Here is a 19,521-nt window from a genome sequence, read left to right as displayed (position 1 = left end):
AAAAAAAAAAACAAAGTGGACCAGAGGTGGGCAATGACTTAGTTCAGTGCCATGACTGTCTCCTGGGAGAATGGCATGCACTGCTCATTTATCACTACATTGTCCCATTGGTGGAGGGAGAAGCCCTCAAAGGACATAGTGCTTCAAGAAGCTACTAGATACTAATCACTATTGACTGAGCTGTCTCTTTCCCACCAAAATCCAGAGGCCTCATATGGGAGGGAAGGCTGGGAGCCACGTTCATCGCATGGATCTTTTTTTCATGGTGAGGTCCATTTGTTCTTTTAGGACATGAGTTATAACTTTGGAGCCATGATGTTACTTAAAATTTGAAGTGAGTAACCATGCATCAGCACTGAAATTCTCCCAGTCCTAGTGGAAACAGACACCAGAAGACTGTGAGCATCAACATGCCCCACTGATTTATGGTAGGGAAGGAGAGCGAGATTTATAACCCTGGCACATGGCAAATATTCCTTGGCATTAGCATTCAGAATATTCATGTGTTCCTGCTCTTTTATATTAAACATCTGCTTTTAGCTCTTTGGGGGAGAAAATAGCAACAGTTTTCCTTTGGAAAGACCTGACCATAATGACTGATTGTCTAAATGCATGTGGAATACCAATTCCCATTTTGAAATTAGTTTTAGGTCTTGACTTTTAAAATGGCACTGCTTCATACATTCCGTTGTCCCTTCTTCCTCCTCTTCATAAATACCTTTCAAGGAATATAGCATCATAAAAATTCATAGAAGATTTAAGGAATTTATTTCATCAATCCTCCTCTGAAGCATGGAGAGGTTACATGCCTTGGTGAACACACACAGTTCGTGAGCATCAACACACCACGAATCCAAGTACCTGCCTCTTGTCCAGTGCTATGTTTAATCCCATGATTTTTACTAAATCCCTTTTTATAACAATGATCTAGTTGCTTGTGATTTAATTTTCAACGTCTATTTGACTAAACTTAAAAATCACTTCAGGCAAACTATTTAACACTATATAATTGAAAAGACTGTCAACCTCAACTCTTTTCTCCAAATTTCCATTATACCGACCCAGAGCCAATGGTTCCAAGAGGGAATCCTGGTAATAACAAGGAAGATAGGCAAAGAGTACTTGAATCAGAAGTGTATTACATTTAATAACATCTGGAAGGAGAACATAACTGTGTGTAATGGCATTCAGTCTGAGTCTCTGAAGAGAATTTCTTCTCAGGAATAATACAGAAGCTCTGTAGGTGGTTAGGAACATGTCAGATACTGACATGAAAGAATACAAAATGGTTCAGAACTAAAATACATCTTAGATTTCCCCAAACTCTAATCTCTACTGTGTTACTGTCTCTGTTATAATTCTTTACAAATACAGGGAAAAACAAAGCATTATTAAGCATCTCTAACCTGAGTTGCTTCAGTTCAGACCTTTAGACATACCCACATTTCTTCAACTCATTCATATATTTATCATTAACCACATATTTATTGAGTGGCTCTTCTGAGCTGGGCATTGGTCCAAAAAAAGAAGCTGTGGAACAGTCAGTGCTCTTATAGAACTTAGAGATGAGAAGCAAAACAGGCTAGCAAGAAATTACAGTCAAGTGAGAAAGTCACCTCTCCTGGGTCTTTATAAATCTGGTTCAATTACTATATCAGAGAACACTTTAAAAAATAATAATGATAAAAGGGAGGGATAAAAAAACACAACCACACACACACACCCAAAGAAGCAAACAAAATCAAAACCAGAGCAAGAAGTAGGTAAGTGTCCCTAAAGGAAAGTCAGGGAAATGTGTCAGGATTGGAATACCGCCATTTTGTAGGAATCCATGACAGCTTGATATCGCCACAGCACCCTCATGGTGAGCTCAGCTATTTTTGCTTCTTAAAAGGGTTAAATATTCTCAAGTCTAAACTAGGGTCAAAATCATGGAGTTGAGGTTTAAACTTGAAAGATACCATAGAGACCTAGTCGAGCTCATCATTCCCCATGGAGTGACCTCAGGGTGATGACATGGCCGCTTCTAGACCACACAACTATATTCAAAGTACATACATAAGTTTCATTTTATCCCAAACCTCTGTGCATGGGGATGTGGTGTTTGATAGAAGTGATTCTGCATCAGAGGACAACTGCCCCACTGACATTTCTTAGGCCAGATGCCTGTGTCCTCCAGGCCCTTTGCCCATAGTCTTGTCACTTTTGACCCACAGTGAACTGAGACCTCAGATTTACTTCTCTCTGAACACATCATGATACTTCCTTTAACTCTTAAAAAGGAGAAAGCATTTTGAAAAATATTTCATTATGGAAAACAATACAAAGTAAAGTAACACAGCATAAGATTGAAATATTTTGCATGGTCAGGAACACTATATCTAAAACTAATGATGTAATGTATGGGGATTAACATAACAATAAAAAAAAATTTAAAAAAAAAAAAAAGAAATATTTTGCATGGTCAGATATGATCCTGAAATGATGATGGATCTCATGACAGAAAACACATTTAAAAACTCAGTTGCATTTGCTCTGACAGGAACCATAATAACTCAATTTTTTTTTTTTCCTTTAAGTATAGAATCACCTCCTCTTAGATCCCTTCCCCATACAGGCATTCTCCTGACTGGACCTAGCTCCTCGCCCTGCGTCCCTGGTCCTCCCTGCACATCCCTGCTCTCTTCCATCTTTCTGCCTTCCTCGGAAGACTGAACCTCTCCAAACCTGGATGGTAATTTCCACTGTGTGTCAGCAGGGCTAATGGCCTGGCACATCTAGTACCCACTAGAACTTTTAAGGAAACTCAAATAATTCAAAGCAGTTACAAACATTTTCATGCTTTTTGACTAATTATTGCTACGTCTTGTCATGTGGGAAAAAATACATCTTAGAGTATATGTGGATTGATAGGGAAAATTTCTCCTCTTGTTTTAAAGCTTAAGGTGAATCTGCCCTTCTCCCTCCAAAAAAAAACAGAAAGAGTGTATTCTTACCTGTATCTCTAGGTTAGAGTTCTGATTTAAATATGATGGGCATGAGTTAGGGATAGAATGAAGAAGGGTATTTCTTGGATAGTCAAATGGAATTCCCTGATCAGTTCTGCTATAATTAATAAAGAATTTAAAGCTAAAAATCCAGACATTCAACGATGTGTTCAATAACTCGTGCTGGGATCTATTTTTTCAGTAATGCTTATCTTTCCAAGGGGCATAGTTAAGTTCTTCAGTACTCTGTAAATTATTACAGAAATTACAAATCTACTAGAAAATCAATACAACTAATTGTAAATTAATAGATTTCTAAGTGTGAAGGAGCGTGTAATACTGTAGATGAGTTCTTTAAAGAACATGCCAGTTCTAGCATCAAGGGCTCAGGGCTCCAGCTGTTTCATGTGACATCTTCAAGTGTAAACACATTTCTTCCCCCCAACTCTCCCCCTTCACCCCCTTATTTCCCACTGATTTAGTCTGCCACTGCAGCAAATAACATTTCCATTAGCCACCTACTGTTAAATCGCAGAGTAACTGTGATAAAAAAAAAAAATCCAACATGCAAACAAACCAATAGAGAAGCAACTGGGGTTACCGTCTGTCTCAAAGATTTTTCGTGGGGCCCACCAGTGTTCAAACTAAAAGCAAACAACATGCGAAGTTAAATAAATTGGATCTAATAGGGAGCTCCAGAATGTGCATTTGCAACGAGTGCAAATCTGAATTGAGGGCATTTATAATTCTGTACTTGATATGCTGAACAAATCATCTTTACTATTATATTTGTGTGTCCATGAGTTTTAGCATGGGACTAGTTATTTTTATGTCAATACCACATCACTGCCCTATCAATTTTAGGCAATGATGGGCTTGTCAATAAAAAGCCCAGTAATTGTCATAATCATATTAAGGTAATCAATGAGAATGTGGCATGGCCATGTTCTGCCATATGCACTTGGGTGAATGCAAAAGAAATAATGTAACTTTACATTAATTTAGCACTTCAAAACTTATAAAGTGCTTTTGGTTTAGAGTTTAGTTTTATAGCCATAAATTGGGACAGATATAAATACCATTCTACCAAAGAGAAAACAGCTTCAGAGAGGTTAGGAAACCTCCTTTGGGTCTACAGCTGGTTACTAGGAGGGATGCTTTCATAGAACTAACAATCTCACGTCGGGGGGTAGTTGCATAGCATAGGTGGTACCCTATATCAGTACGTAATGTGGTTACATAATTGTATTTGGAAGTTAGATAGCTCAAAGTCAAGCTCTAGGTTTACGTAATAATGCAGGTACCACCTGGACTACTGGCAAGAGGGGCTGGAGAACATGCAGGGACACTAGTCCCAGGCAGTCACAGCAAACAGCAGCAGAGGGGCGAGGCACATTGGTTTAAACACCCCATCTCCCCCCAGACTTTCTTCTGTCTTGACCTGGGAGATGGTCAGGCTGGCCCCAGTCTTTACTACTCTGTGGTTAAGGAACTGGCGAGATGCCTAGAGCAGAGATGCAAAGCCGGTATCATCCTGGCCAGTACAGCTGGTCAAAGGCTGGTCGCTTCCCTTTTCCATATACCTGTGGTATTTGGTGACTCTGCCCTCAAGGCAGTTTCAGGGTAGAGCCTAAAGGTAGGGGCAGGGCAATAGGAACTGGGAATGTATACAAAAAAATACAAAAGGAGTTTGCTTACTTGGCCTTAGGTAGAAGGTCTGGGCAGGGAACCAAGCGTAGCCAACACTGCTAGTTCAGTAGAGGAAACCTCTTTTTAGCTAAAGTTTTGGCCAAGAGAATCTCAGTATAATCAGAGTATGGCTACTGCATTTTTAGTTCATCAGCAATGAGCAGCTTTAATAGGGTACACTGATGCTAAAAAAAATTTTTTTTAAAGATTTTATTTATTTATTTATTTGAGATAGAGAGAGAAAGAGAGCACAAGCAGGGCAGAGGTAGAGGGAGAAGCAGGCTCCCCTCCAAGCAGGGAACTCTATGCGGGGCTCGATCCCAGGACCCTGAGATCATGACCTGAGCCGAAGGCAGACGCTTAACCAACTGAGCCACCCAGGTGCCCCCACTGATGCTAAAATTTTAATGTAATTTAACTAAGTCATAAAGATACTGCATATTATGATTATTTGACATTTATGGTCTGTAATCCTGTATATGCCATGTGCTTCTCAGAACATAAATCTGATCTGAAAATTTAAAATCTAAGTTGGCTAACTAACTTGAGCCCCAGATTCTGTTCCGGCATTCACTCTTCATGAGAAATAGACAATTCAATGTATATAACCAGACCAAACCAAACTAAAATAAAACAAATCCATAAAACCCAAGGTGAGGTTAGGGTTTTTTGTTTGCTTAATTTGTTTTGTGTTTTAAGTTAAATTTCTAGGGGCACCTGAGTGGCTCAGTCAATTAAGCATCCAACTCTTGATTTTGGCTGGGGTCTTGATCTCAGGGTTGTGAGACTGAGCCCCACTTTAGGGTCCACACTCAGTGCAAAGTCTGCTTAAGACTCTCTCCCTTTCCCTTTGCCCCTCCTCATGCTCACGCTCTCTCTCTCTCTCTCTTTCAAATAAATAAATAAAATCTTTAAATTAAACTTCTATAACTAGAGCTGTGGTAAATTCAGATTCAACCCTATCTTCTATTCCTTTCAAATCTGTAATTCCAGATGGTATGTAGTATTTAAAATTGTGACCTTGAGGCTTTGTGTTTGATTAACCATCAAGAGAGGTTATGTTTAATTTCTTGTATTTACTCAGGCAAGTAACATTTTTAAACAAAAAAAATTGTGAAGGAAAACATTTTAGTTGTATACCACTTAACAGGAAACAAAGTCATTGTTATGGACGGAACATGTCTCTGAAAAATTCATATGTTGAAATCCTAATGCTCAGTGGGGTGGCATTAGCAGGTAGTGTCATTGGGAGGTAATTAGGTCATGAGGATGCGCCTTCACCAATGAGATTAGTACCTCATAAGAAAAGACACAAGAAACATAAGAAGAGACAAAATGTTTTAGTCATCCAGTCTGTGGTATTTTGTTATAGCAACTCAGTTAGCTTCCGCTGAATAAGAAATAAATATTTGTTATAGAAGATATGTAAAATTGAGAAAAATAATACTTTTTTTTTTTTTTTAGATTCAGGAGTTCTGGTACCCAAGGATATTGCATTCCATGTTTCTATAGGCATATTTTTCCCACTGAATTCAAAATTTTGATTCCTGATTCTTAACATCCTAGTATTTCCCATGTTTTCAAAATTCTCTTCTAAGATTTCAATGGTTGCATAACTGTAATAGATGCACAAAGATTATATATGTTCAACTATTCCTCCATAGAATCCTGCCTAAGGGTTGTCACCCTTTCCAATTAACCATGGTTGTCCTTCTCTAGGACACAGTTGCATTCAGCATATTGCATTAGTTCCAAAATATTTACTTTACCCAGTTAGCTCAGCTGCTTTCATTCTTTAAAGGATTTAAATATTCTCAAACCTAAACTAGCGTCAAAGTCAGGGAGTTGAGATTTAAAACTGGAAGAGATCTAGTGCAGCCCATCATTTCCCATTGGGTAGACTCAGGTGCTAATGTGACTTCTCCAAAACCACACAACAGTTGACCAAGATGGCGGGAGATCACGTTTGCCAATGTGCTATCTCATTTATGCCAATGGGTATGAATACTGTTACACACAACACTCCTCTTCAATGTAAATATTTTCTAATTTTCTCTTTCCTATCCTGAAATGTAAGTCACAGAGGATATAATTTATACACATATATTTTTAGAACCAACCTAAAAAAATTTAATGTAATGAAGAAATAAAGGAAAAATTATAATAAAATGATATGATTTTTCTGAAGACATAATGATGTCAAATGCTCACAGTTGTGTATGGAATCAACATAAACGTGACAGCTACAAGTATGTAGACTCATTATACATGTAACCGCTACACATGCAGACGGATACATTTCAGTATATGGGCAATTCATATGCCACTAGTGGGGTTAGTCCTGTTCATGTGATTTTCTGAATTGGTGAACAAATCTTGGTAAAAAAAAATAGAAAAGAAAGTACAATCCTCCTTTGTTACACATAGTACTTGAATTCCTAGAAAAATTAGAGGAACTGAATGGTTTTAACTATGCCAAAAATAATTTATGTTTGTGTTCGAAACAGGGTTGGAGTCTGGCCTCAGGTAATTATAAGCTGACTTTTACCTCTATAAATGTCCAGTAGAGCATTCAAGAGCTGTGTGAGAAACAACTCTTTTTTGTGTTGAACTCTCCTGCACACTGCCTCCTCGGCATCTGCCCACTGAATGTCAAAAACTGCCTATCACTTTGACAAGCAAAAACAGTGCCCCAAGATTTCCAAAAACTCCCTTAGGCAGTGGCATCAGCTCTCTTTAAGAATCTCTGATCTAAGGCCTTGCTGCCTCCCATTGCTATGAGAACAGAAAAACATTCTAAATAGAGAATTTTGGAGAAAAGTTGTGACCTTCCTGGCGCAAAGGAGTTTCCTTTGTGAGATAGTGTGATCCTGTGTTCTCTATTTTTTCTTATTCTTTTAAAATGTGATGTTTAGTGTTAATGATGATGCAGATACTGACATGGAGCGCGTGTTGGGTTGACAAGCACAGGATCTGATAATTCTCTTATTTCTTAGCTAAAATAACGTCCCCTCCTCAATCAGCCCTCACACCACAAACACACACGTCAGCACCTTGTCCTATACCTTACCTTGTCCTATACTTGTGTTGCCCTCATGTTTCAGTTATTTACGACATCTTTGTCTTCTCTCTGCAGAACTTTAGTCCACTAGGATACAGATCGAAGCTCAGGCTTTGCCTGACAATCCTGTCCCTATGAGTAATTTTCTAGTTACATTCCACATAGTTAGGTTTCAAAAGGAACATTCTGGGAATTAACATTTGGGCTGGTTGAATCATATTGACAAATGCGTTTCCCTCTTTGATGCTATATATTTCTGAACAAGAAATGACAAAAATCAATAAATTCATATTTAACTTGCAGAATGTCATAAAAATGTTTGTCGTGCTCTGGAGCAAGGAGGCATGCTGCCTGTCTGTTCTTTCTGATAAGAACATTCTTCCTTGAATTGCAATTTTACTATATATTTACCGTTATTATACAAAAGCCCATGGCAATCAATGAGAAGAATGTCTGCATCTTTGGTTTTATCAAAATTTGCATATCAAAAATCTGCCATGATGTAGTGATCTATCCCATAGAAATACACAGTTCAATAAACATAGTATTTTTCTTAGCCTTTTTGAGTGAAAAGGAACCTTAAAGCAATACCTTGTCCTGAGTTCTAAATGTTTTCCAAAGAAATCCTCCACCTCTATCTTTCATTTCTATTTTACACGAAGAAGTAGAGAAATGTCATGATGTAATATTTTCTTGTGTCATCGCACTATGGGAGCCTCTTTGTTCGGGAATGCTAAAAGCACTTTTCCGCCACCTTGTTTTATCATTATATACCGTAAATTTGTGGAACAGGATGAGGCAAGCATTTTTGCTATTTTACAAGTAAGCAAACTGAAGTACAGAGGCATTAATAGACCAGAGCAAGGGCCTGCACCACACTGCTCCTTGGAAGAGGGAACTTGGCAGGGAGCGAGGTCGTAAAGCAGCTGGTGAGGGAAAGCTAAGCGGTCCTTGCTGATTCCCCCGAACCTCATGCACACACAAGGAGGCCCATCCACGGCTTGGAGGACCCCGGGGACTCAGCTTGACTTCAGTATACTCAAACACTACACGGAATGGCATGCAGGAATGTCATTAAAAGTCATTTAAGGATAATTTACTTTTTCTTGGCCAACGATTTCAAGGATAATACTTTAATTCAGGCAAATAGTAAAATTATTGTCTTCCCTCCGACTCCCCTCTTTTTCTTCCCTCTTGAAGTAAAACCAGAACTGGATCAGACCTTTGGGAATAAAGCATGTGCCTATGTGTGCGTGTTGGGTAGAGGAATAGAATTGAGGTGTTGCTAAATCTTAGAGGAAGGGAAGCCTGCCACACCCACACCAGCTGAACTTTCACATTGGACAGCGAGAGAGACAGAGAGAGAGAGAGAGAGTGAGTGTGTTCCCTCTTCATATCAGAGTTCACAGTACCTCCCCAGGCAGTCGCTCGCTGGTGGAAGGAGAGGGAATGGTTCACCAATTGAATATTATCTGAATATCTATTCAGTGGCTGATGTGCTTCTCTTAACTGCAATAAATCAGCTTCTGTAGCAAAATCATTGTGATTATGCAAAAATTAATATTTTAAACTACATAGTAAAAGAATAATGAAGTCCATTTTTTTAAAGCATTTCCAATGAGGAAAAAGGCAAGCAAAAAACCAGCCCACGTGATGCTGTTTAGCCTTTCAGTTTAACTTAGTCTCTTTGACCAAAAAGAGCCGCTCAATGGTTGACGCATTTGCTTCAAATAACTTCCTCCCTTCCAGCAGTGTGGATAAAATCCCATCACAAGACTGAAGACTGAGAAGCATCAATGATCACCACAGATAGGAGATTTGACAAGCTGTGGTCATGGTCTAACACACCAGAACAATGAGTAGAGATTGCGAACATCAAGTCATGCAATTGGATTAGAAAACCACACACGGCCTGTGGCAACTGCATGGACATCAAAGCAAGGGTTTCGAGGATCCATTGAGAAAGCAACAAAGTAAGAAGAAGATATGAGATCATTGAATTAGAGAAGAGAAACACCTATTAGGGAATTTCACAGGAATTTAAGTCTAGGGCACCGCTAATGCACTCTGCTAAATGCTTGCTGGCACAACTGTGAACGCGGCCTCAGGGTGGAGATCGCAGAAGGTGGGAGGATAGGAAGCCAAGGTCTACCCCTTCCTTACTGTGTAACCTTGGGCAGGTGTCTTTGTTCCTTCCCAGCTCAGTGTCCACCTTTGTAAAAGGACTGAATTAGACGGAGGTGTTACAGAGGTCCCTTTTAATTCTCAACAATCTAAAATTCTATGGCATCCCCAAATAACACAGAGAGATGTAAATGCCAGTTTTTAATAGCCAGCATTAAAAACAACAAAAATAGCAAGGCCTGCCTCCAGGCATCAGTATTACCATGAGCCCAAATTGAGCATATCCATCACCAAGCAAAGGAAATGCATCTGGTCTATTTCACAGAAATCAGATCATCCTAAGGAAGAGAAATGTGTCAAAAGGTACCAGATTATGTGCTGAAATAGGAAATATTGTTCTGGTTGCAGGTGACCTTTCATAGTGAGATCATTCACTTGCTGGTTATGTTGTCAAGTAACTTACTACTGCCCTTTAAAGGTCATTGCCTTGGGTGTGCCCCTGGGTGCTTCCTAATATATGCCTCTAATTTACTTCTCCCCCATAAAATATATCTTATAATAAGGCATGCCCCCCCACCCCACTTCGGAGTCTGGTGGGAAACACATCTCCCCTCGTACTGTAAGCATATTGCATTTAAAGATACTGGTGGAAGAGGAGGAGGAAAGAAGAGCGCTTCATTACAAAATCTTTGTAACCTCTACTGATCAGGGAAGTCAAAGCAGACCCCACTGGTGCTGCAGGGAGACCTGTTCCTCTCTTCTGTAAAAGCACATCCAGAATTTGTTTGCCAGGGACAAGTAGGGTGTGTTCAACTGGAGATGGGCACCCTCTTCAAGTTTTTCTGGTTCAAGGTGCTAGTCCTAGAGGGGCCAAGTTATACTGGGTTCTGATTCTCTAATGGAATGGGTTAAGGCTCCATGACTAGAAACACTGAGGTGAGGGGTGCCTGGGGTGGGCCCATCAGCAGGATGGGAGAAAAAAAGGATGGCTTGAGCAGAGTCCCCAGTAGACTGGCCTAACACCAAACTACTAGATTAGAGCTCCTGAAGAGCCTCTTAGGATGGGAGTCCTGCAGCCCTAGGTGGGTTCAGTCCCAATTATGGAGAGAAGGAACTGGGGCAGTTAGCTCATTATGAAGACATAAAAATGTTCTTTTAGTAAATACTTGTTGAAAGATCAAGGAAAGAGCTTTCCTCAAGAGCAGTGAGAGGCAAAGAAAGGAAAAGTGAGCAGAGCTAAAAATCAATAGAAGCAGAGATATCAAGGGGTGTGTGAGTGAGTGACTCAGGGTAAATTATCACCGACTTGGTGCTCAAAATAACAGAAATTTATTCTCTCATAGTTCAGGAGGCTAGATGTCCAAAATCAAGTTGTCAGCATGGTTGGTTCCTTAGGAAGGCTCTGTGAGAGAAGGTCTCCATGCCTGTTTGCTAGGTTCTGGTGGCTCCAGCTGTCCTTGGCTTGTAGATGCAATACTTCAATCTCGACTTCTGTCTTCACATGGTTTTCCTTCTCTGTCATTGTGTCTGTAAGACTCAAATATCCCTATTCTCTTTCTTAGAAAGTCACCAATTAATGAATTAGGGCCCATCCTGCATTCAGGATGATCTGATCTCAAGACCTTAGCTATATCTACAAAGTCTATATATTTCAAAATAAGATCACATTCATAAGTACCAGAGGTTAAGTTTTGGGCATGTCTTTTTAGGGACCACTATTCAAACTACTACACGAGGTTAGTATTTAACAAGACAATAACCAGTTATGTCTAATAAGAGTATGGGCTAAAGACAGGCTCTTCTTTATCCTCCATCTGTGTGAGGGAATAACCTGAGATCCACTTCTCTGCAAATAGATTGAGAATGCAGGTCATACACAGCCACATGCTAAGCAACTGCGTCTAAATGGATCCACTCTTTAATTAAATAAACATAGAATATATGCCAGATTACCCCTTTAGGAAGCTTGGTACTGCATGGCAACTTTACCTCTGACACTCTGGCTACTACTAATAATGTGAGGTAGAAGTGATTAAGCAAACCGTAAACTAAGATATTTCATAGTTAAAGTTATATCTTATAGAATATAATTCATACTTTCTATGAATTGGTTTCTTGAAGCGGAATTTTTAAATATTTTCATTCTCATAAATAAGTATTTTAAGAAAAAAAATAATGCATGTAAAGCTATTCTCCTTTTGTGAAATTGTGTTTTAAAAGGGGAAGAAATAAATATTGGATTAGGAACCACAAGGTATGATTTTGGAATGGGCTACAGTGCCAACTGGGTGACTTTGGCAAATCATTCCTGGATCTTGTGCAGTTGGTTGTCCTTTGTAAACTAGGGGAAAGCAAACTGCCCAGATGTCTACCTAGTTCTATGCCAGAGTCATACCCTAGATAACTAATTCTCAAGAGTGTGACCACATTAGCAATTCCAGGGACCACATTCAGGTCTTCCCACAGAGTTGATGAATTTAGAAGTGATGGGGAGTGAGAGCCAATAAGAATGTTCCACCTTTCTTTCTCTATACTGCTGCATAAATCTGCTTGGTGTTGCAGTTGCCTTGCTAACCAACAGTCCTTGTCAAATCAGGCATGAGGAGGGTCAGTCCTACCCGTTCTGGGAGAGAATACTGACTGAACACAGTCACAGTTACTAGTCAGTCTATACAGTAGGAGAAGAGAAACCTTTCCTCAAGATACCCAACACAATGTTTGAATGGCCCTTGGACTATCATGTTACCCCACTAGCTTAGCCCACTAGCTTCCTTGGTCTGACTGTGACCATCAAAGCAAAGGTTAAATGAGAAGAATGAGGTGATTTTCTAGAAGAATCAACATAAGCCAAGACAAGAAAGCTCCAACCTCCAGGGTAGAAAAGCAATCCACTGCCCTCTGATTTATCCCTCTAGCTTCCATTCAGCAATACCTGGTAAGATGCCAAAATAACTTTAGAAGGAATTTTTCATTTAGGTTAATATATTCCTGGGGCCTTAGGAAAGTACTTTGCCTTTATTAAACTTACCATGAGTCCTGACATTTGAGTCTTCAGAGCAGATGAGGTGGGCATTGCCAGAGATTGTACATGTATATGTATGTATGTTGTGGGGAGGGGGATGGAGAAAGGAAAAGAGATATATGGAGTTAACAAAAACTGGACCCCACAGGTGGTATGAATAAAAAACAGAAGATAGAATTACTAGTCATATGATCCAGGGACCTCAACAACTGACCCTCAGCAACCCTCAAAGATAATACCATCAACCACCTTTGTCTCTGCCATTTACCCCTATCAGACAAAGAAAAAAGAATCAAGAGTTATTGCAGGCAATAATATTTAAAGCTTTAAAATAAACCTCTAGGTGTCCTTTTTTTCTTTTTTGAAACTCAATCAGCCACATTCTAGGTGAAGAATCTTATTGACTGAGAGATCATCTAGAAAAAGAAATTCAGATCCTGTAGCAAGACAACCTTACCTTGTCTCTAACAGTGTAACTCTAACCAGTCCTTAAAATAGGACTATATGCAGGTTTCTGGTCTAGGCTCACTGGGATAAGCAGAGCAGTGAGTCACCAGATAAGGATTTTTAGGCACTTTCCCTAAGTAGAGTTTTCTTGAGCTGAGGATGTCCTAAGAGTCTGCTTCATCTGTCAAGAAAAGATTTAGGGAGATGTTATTTCCTTAGACTTAGGAGCAGGAAATGCTGATCATTATTTTGCAATAAAGAGGCAGGACTCAGTAGGAAAGAAACCAGCAGCTCAGTGTTGTTCAAACCAAAGTCTGCGTGGCCTTGGGAAGTTCCCCAGGCAAGCACCAGGTGATACCATTAATAACCAGAGAGCTAAACTATCCTGACTGCAGGATTATGTGAGTCAAATGTTTATAGAAGAATATGAACTCACATCATGGATTTAGGAAGATTTTAAACCAAGATTTAAAATGCATGCATGCATACCCAAACATACACAGCCCTCCTAGGGACAACTACTTCAAGTTCCCTGAGACACACAGTTGGGAATTTTTCAGTGGAAAAATTCACGGCTGGTTAAGTTGAGTCATTTATGAGTAATAGTAGAGCTTCAAGCGAAGTAAAAATTCTTCGTAACTCAAGAGGTGATTGAGTCTTCAATGAACCTATGCCTTGTGTTCAACTTCTAGGTAATGCTGGCTTAAAGAAGATTAGTCTGTTAAGGAAGGAGTGTGTGATGGGGAGGAGTGAATCAGTTACATTCATCACCAATCTATGCTAAGCAAAACTTCAGTCTCTGAGTTCTCCAGCTAGTTGTTTTAGAGACTATGGAAGATAATCATTTTTTCATTAATACTTTCATTACTAAATCAAATAACTTTTATTACTGACAACAGTATTAATAAGAAGAAAAAGATACAATCCCTTTCATTTATTCAGCTAGTAATTATTGAATACCTGCTTTGTATTAACTACTCTGTCAGATAATAGACACTCAGTGGAAATTTAGGTATAGACTTTATACTCATGGAGCTTGTAGACTGGTAGAAGAGACTGACTAATAAACAGACAATTGCAATCCAGTGTGATAACCAATAACCTATATTTCCTTGTCTAACAGCCCCCTGCCCACAAAGGGGACCTCAACAGCCTCATTATTTAACATAATATTGTATGTTAAAATACAATACAGGACTCTGTTTTCTAGCCATAGTGATTATCCCAGGGGAGGATACTCAATTCCAACTGGTTAATCAGAATCTCTTCCTTGTCTGTTAGGATTGGGATTGAGAAATGTTAGTGTAACTGAGTGGATTGCTTGAACTGGGAAAACAGGAGCTGGGGCCAGAAGAGGAGAGGTGGTTGGCCTAGGATGGGGATGCCCAACAGAGCAATCTGGCCTTCAAGAGAGATGTAAGAAGAAAAATAGTCACAAAAGACTGTGAGACTCTGAAGAGAGGAAAAGAGGGAGACTGGGCAATCAGCAGCTTGATTTCCTAATGGCTTCCAGTCATCCAATTGGTTCCTACCTTTCCTGAGGCACAGTTGTTCAACTTTGTTTCAGGTTCTATGAGATATCCCAGCACATTTTTTTCAATAACTTTTTAGCTTGCCTTGTTTAAAACGGGGTTCTATTAGTTATTACCAAAGGTAATACCAAAGGTGTCTGAACGAAGACATATTCCTATAGGGGTAAGATTATGATGTTAGTGGGATCACCTAGGAAAGCACTAAATCAGTCTTTTGGGAACCAGGAATGGTTTCCAAATGAGGTGCCAAATGAGCTGAATCCTAAAGGATGAGTAGAAATCAGCCAGGTAGAGAGAAGGTGGGGAACAGGCAGAGGGAACAGCACATGCAGAGCTCAGAGGCTAGATAGCATGGCATATTTTAGGAGCTACAAAACGTTCTCTGTAGGTGATGCACAGTTGGGCAATATGTATGTTCATGGGAAGAGAGGATTAGTGTCAAGAGATAAGGCTTGAGATGTAAACAGGGACCATATCGTAGTAGGCCCTGTTAAGTCATGTACCTTGTACATGTTGGAATTTGAACAAAAAAAGCTTCTTTCAGAAAGCTAATTCTGTTTGGTTTGGATAGAAGCAGCACCAGGCCAAGTCCTATTGGAGCCTGAGGCATAAGAAAAAATCAGTAATATTCATTCTATTTTTATTTAAAACATTGGTATTTTGTTCATCATGGATTTTTTTTTTAGGATTTATTTATTTGAGAGAGAGACAGTGAGAGAGCATAAGCAGGGGGAGGGGCAGAGGGAGAGAAATCCTCAAGCAGACTCCCCACTGAGCATGGAGCCAGACACAGGGCTTAATCCCAGGATCCTGACATCATGACCTGAGCTGAAATCAAGAGCAGGAGGCTTAACCAACTGAGCCACCCAGGTGCCCCGATCATGGATTTTTTGCATTACCTTCAATTTTTTAAAGTATTGCGTTAAAATATAATTTATCTTGATTACTGCTGTCCTGGTGCTCCCTTAAATTTTACACTTGAAGTGAATGCCTCACTCCCCTCATCCCATTCCTGGTCCTGGACATAAGAGAATAGACATTGAAAACTCCTGCCGTGGGTGGATTCAGATTTGCTGCAAGCAATATAGTATCACCTTGAGAACAATGTATAACAATTGCTTAATGATTTTCAAAATTACTTTCTTAGCCATCATCATTCAGTTGGGTTTCCTGAAAACAAATTCTTAGACCAGGGTTGAGCACAGAAGGTTTCCTTGGGAATTACTCTCAGAAGGAAAGCAGGATCAGACAGAGGAAGATGCTGACCTACAGAGCAACTCCTTCAGCCCACCTTGTGGGGAGCTCTGGAGCTGGGAAGGCTCTTCTGAGTAGTTCCAGTTGAGGCAAGGGGCTCATGCCTTTGTATCCCTATATAGGGCTAGCCATCGGCTGAGGGGCACTAGAGGAATGGTAAGGCAGGTTCCTGATGCCAAGGGCAATTTCTAGTAAGGGATACAACAGTCAGGAACTGATATTTAGAAATTTCCTGTAAACAATCTCATTTCAAAGCTTTTGGAAGTGTAACCTGTATTTACATGTATTTACATGTAGTGAGTGGGCCAGAAAGAGTTCATCAGTTTATTAGATGGGATCCTGTTAGTAGTTGCATTGTGAAAAACAATAATTGCTAGTAAGAAGCTTAAAGAAAATGATGATTATACCATAATAATAACTAGCTGATTCAATATTTATTTCCACTGTGTGATATATTGAGAACTTAAAGGATAAAATGGACAACAAGCTTTCTTGGGCCTTAAAAAACTCCCTCAGTGATCATTGCAATTAGTATATCCTGACAAAAGCATGCACCAGGGCTGTGGGAGAGCCCAGTCTGGATTTTGAAAGAAAGATGATGTCTGGATGGAGTCCTGAAGGATGGCAAAGGGTTATTCAGATGCGTGAGGTGAAGTATGGAGCTAAGGAAGAGAAGGGCACGGGCTTGCCATTGTGAGTAGTTGAGTATAGCCAGAGAATGGTGAGGTGTGGGAAGACAGATGTGGGTTGAAGCCTGGGCTCTGAAGGGAATTGCATTGAATGGCATGTAAATGAACTTGCCCTTTCCTTAAACATTGAGGTGTTTAAATATAGGTGCTATTTTGAGACTTCTCTCTTGGGGCTCCTGGGTGGCTCAGTCATTAAGCGACTGCCTTCAGCTCAGGTCATGATCCCAGGGTCCTGGGATCGAGCCCTGCATTGGGCTCCCTGCTCCGTGGGGAGTCTGCTTCTCCCTCTCCCACCCCCCCCCCAATTGTGTTCCCTCTCTCACTGTGTCTCTCTCTGTCAAATAAATAAATAAAATCTTAAAAAATAAAATAAAAAGTTCTCTCTTGCAGCAGATTGGATTATGTTCCCAATATGGTTTGGTTAAGCAACCATATTAATTATTTACTGCTGCATAACAAATTACCACAAACTTAAAGGCTTAAAACAATATACTTTTACTATCCCATAAGGTTGCAGTTAAGGTTTCCAGCAGGGCTAATATCTCATCAGGGGTTTGATTGGGGAAGGATCCACTTCCAAGCTCTCTCAGGTCATTAGAGAAATTCATTTTTGTTGCAGCTGTGGGATTTGTGGCAGCTTACTTCTTCAAAGCCAGAGAGAGAGAGAGAGAGAGAGACTGACTCTGTCAGCAAGACAAAGTCTTACATAATGTAATGTAATCAAGGGAGTGGCATCACCTCTACCATATTCTGTTGGTTAGAAGCAAATCACAGACCCCACCCACACTCAAGAGGAGGCCATTATACAAGGACATGAACACAGGGGTAAGCAACCTTAAAGTCTGTTCAGCACACCCACCCTGCCGGATGTTCCTACTTAATCCAGTTGTGAATGAAAAGGTGGGCTGCAAAGCATCTTTGCAGGTGCAGTCCGTTCTATTTTGGAGAAACTTCGATCTTGGTAAAATTCTAGAGACCAAGGTCTACTTAGGAAATATTTATGCAGTACCAGCAAATATCATGGATTCGGCTTTACCACAGAGATTGTGTCTGCTGCACTATCTTGTGCGCAAAGGCAACATCATGATCCAGAAAGTGTTTGATTAATTAAATTATGTCATAACATGTTTAGAGGACTTCTGAAAACAAACGCTCAACTTATGCGATGCGTTTCTTAAATGTTTACTGCTTGAGACATCTTGAAGTCTTTTTTCTCTAACTTGCTCTGTACGTTATTTTCCTCTTTATTATACTTTATCTGTAGAGTTTCTACTGAATACAACTCTGAGAGACAATACTTACCTGTGGTTTAGTGTGTTTTGTATGATGTGTTACATGCCATCAGGGAGTTTAGGTCTCTAATCCATGCCATCTGGTGATTCAGTGATATGTATGTGAATAAACAGTGACTCTGCTGTTTAACTACTTAGTGTGTGCATTTAATTAAGTTCACAAATTCCTACAGGCATGTGGTTAAAGGGGCTTTGGCAGATTCCCCTCTGGAGGGCTTGGCACTGTGTAGCTGGAACTCTTACTGGCACTGGAATTCCAGCCATGCCTGCATTTGTAACAATGAGTAGTAGTTAATGTTGAAGCCTTGGTCAGCTCACATTTCAGTTCACAGCCCAAGCAATTTAGTAACTCATTCCAAAATAAAGTCTAGTTATTTGAGATGTACTAGATCTATTTGCTTCATACAAAATTATTTATGAACAAGAAAAAAAAGGATGAACATAATAATAAAGCATCAAAACCATCTGCCTATGAGGCTTTATCCTGTTTGTAGTTGTTCTTCAGTTATTTTACTCTGTATTACAAAGCTTCTCGATGAGCATAATAGTTAAAAGTAAAAACCTGTGAAAATAAAATAAACAAAAAACATTTTTTTCTAAAATGCAGTGACCAAAACATGGTACTTTGGAGTCCAACTTCAGACTAAAATTGATTGATTAATCGATGTTGTGTGTGTGTGTGTGTAGTTTTTAAAAATGGGCATATTTACGAGTAGATGGTATTGAATTTCATTTTTGGTAGTGCAGGCCAAGAAAATGAGAATGAGGAAGAAACCGCCTCCAGCTCTGGCACTCACAAGCTCTCTGATTTAGGGAAATTGAACGTTTCCTGGGTCTCAGCTTAGCTCTGACCATCAGATTCCTGAAAAAGGTGTCAAATAAAAGCACATGTAAATAAAAGACAAAAAAGAATGTCTTATCTGACTTGATCTTTAGACATCGTGACATCTGTGTGATTAAATGCTTTGCTTAACTTCTCAGCAACCAGCTGTTTACCATCAGGAAAGTTAGAGAAGTGGGGGGTTAGGAGCACAGGGAAGCCCCTGAGGGCATGAGCATTTGAGTAGGTAGTGTGGTAGCTGCGGGGACACTGTGTCTTCCTCCCTGGGTGGGTCGCTCTCTCAGTTGTGGACGAAGAGCTCCCTTGGAAAGGCTACAGCCACAGCTGTGAGCTCACAACCAAGGCATGTTAAGGGGTTTGCTGAAAGGGTCCCCAATTAGACTGAAGAAGAAAGAGACTGTGATTTTCTCTTTCTGAGGACAATCATTTGGAGTGAAAAATCCCCTTGTCTGGTGAAAGAGAGAGGCATTATCATTGTAAATGGGGTCACTTTAAAAATACATATGGTGCTCATATTGTTCCTGGTGCTTCTTTCTATTACTTCATTGTGCTTGAGAATATGAATCCCAAAACAGACACTATG

This window comes from Phoca vitulina, unplaced genomic scaffold (genome assembly GCF_004348235.1).
Source record: "Phoca vitulina isolate PV1807 unplaced genomic scaffold, GSC_HSeal_1.0 scaffold9, whole genome shotgun sequence".
NCBI lineage: Eukaryota > Metazoa > Chordata > Mammalia > Carnivora > Phocidae > Phoca > Phoca vitulina.
Note: the sequence above shows the minus strand (reverse complement) of the source record.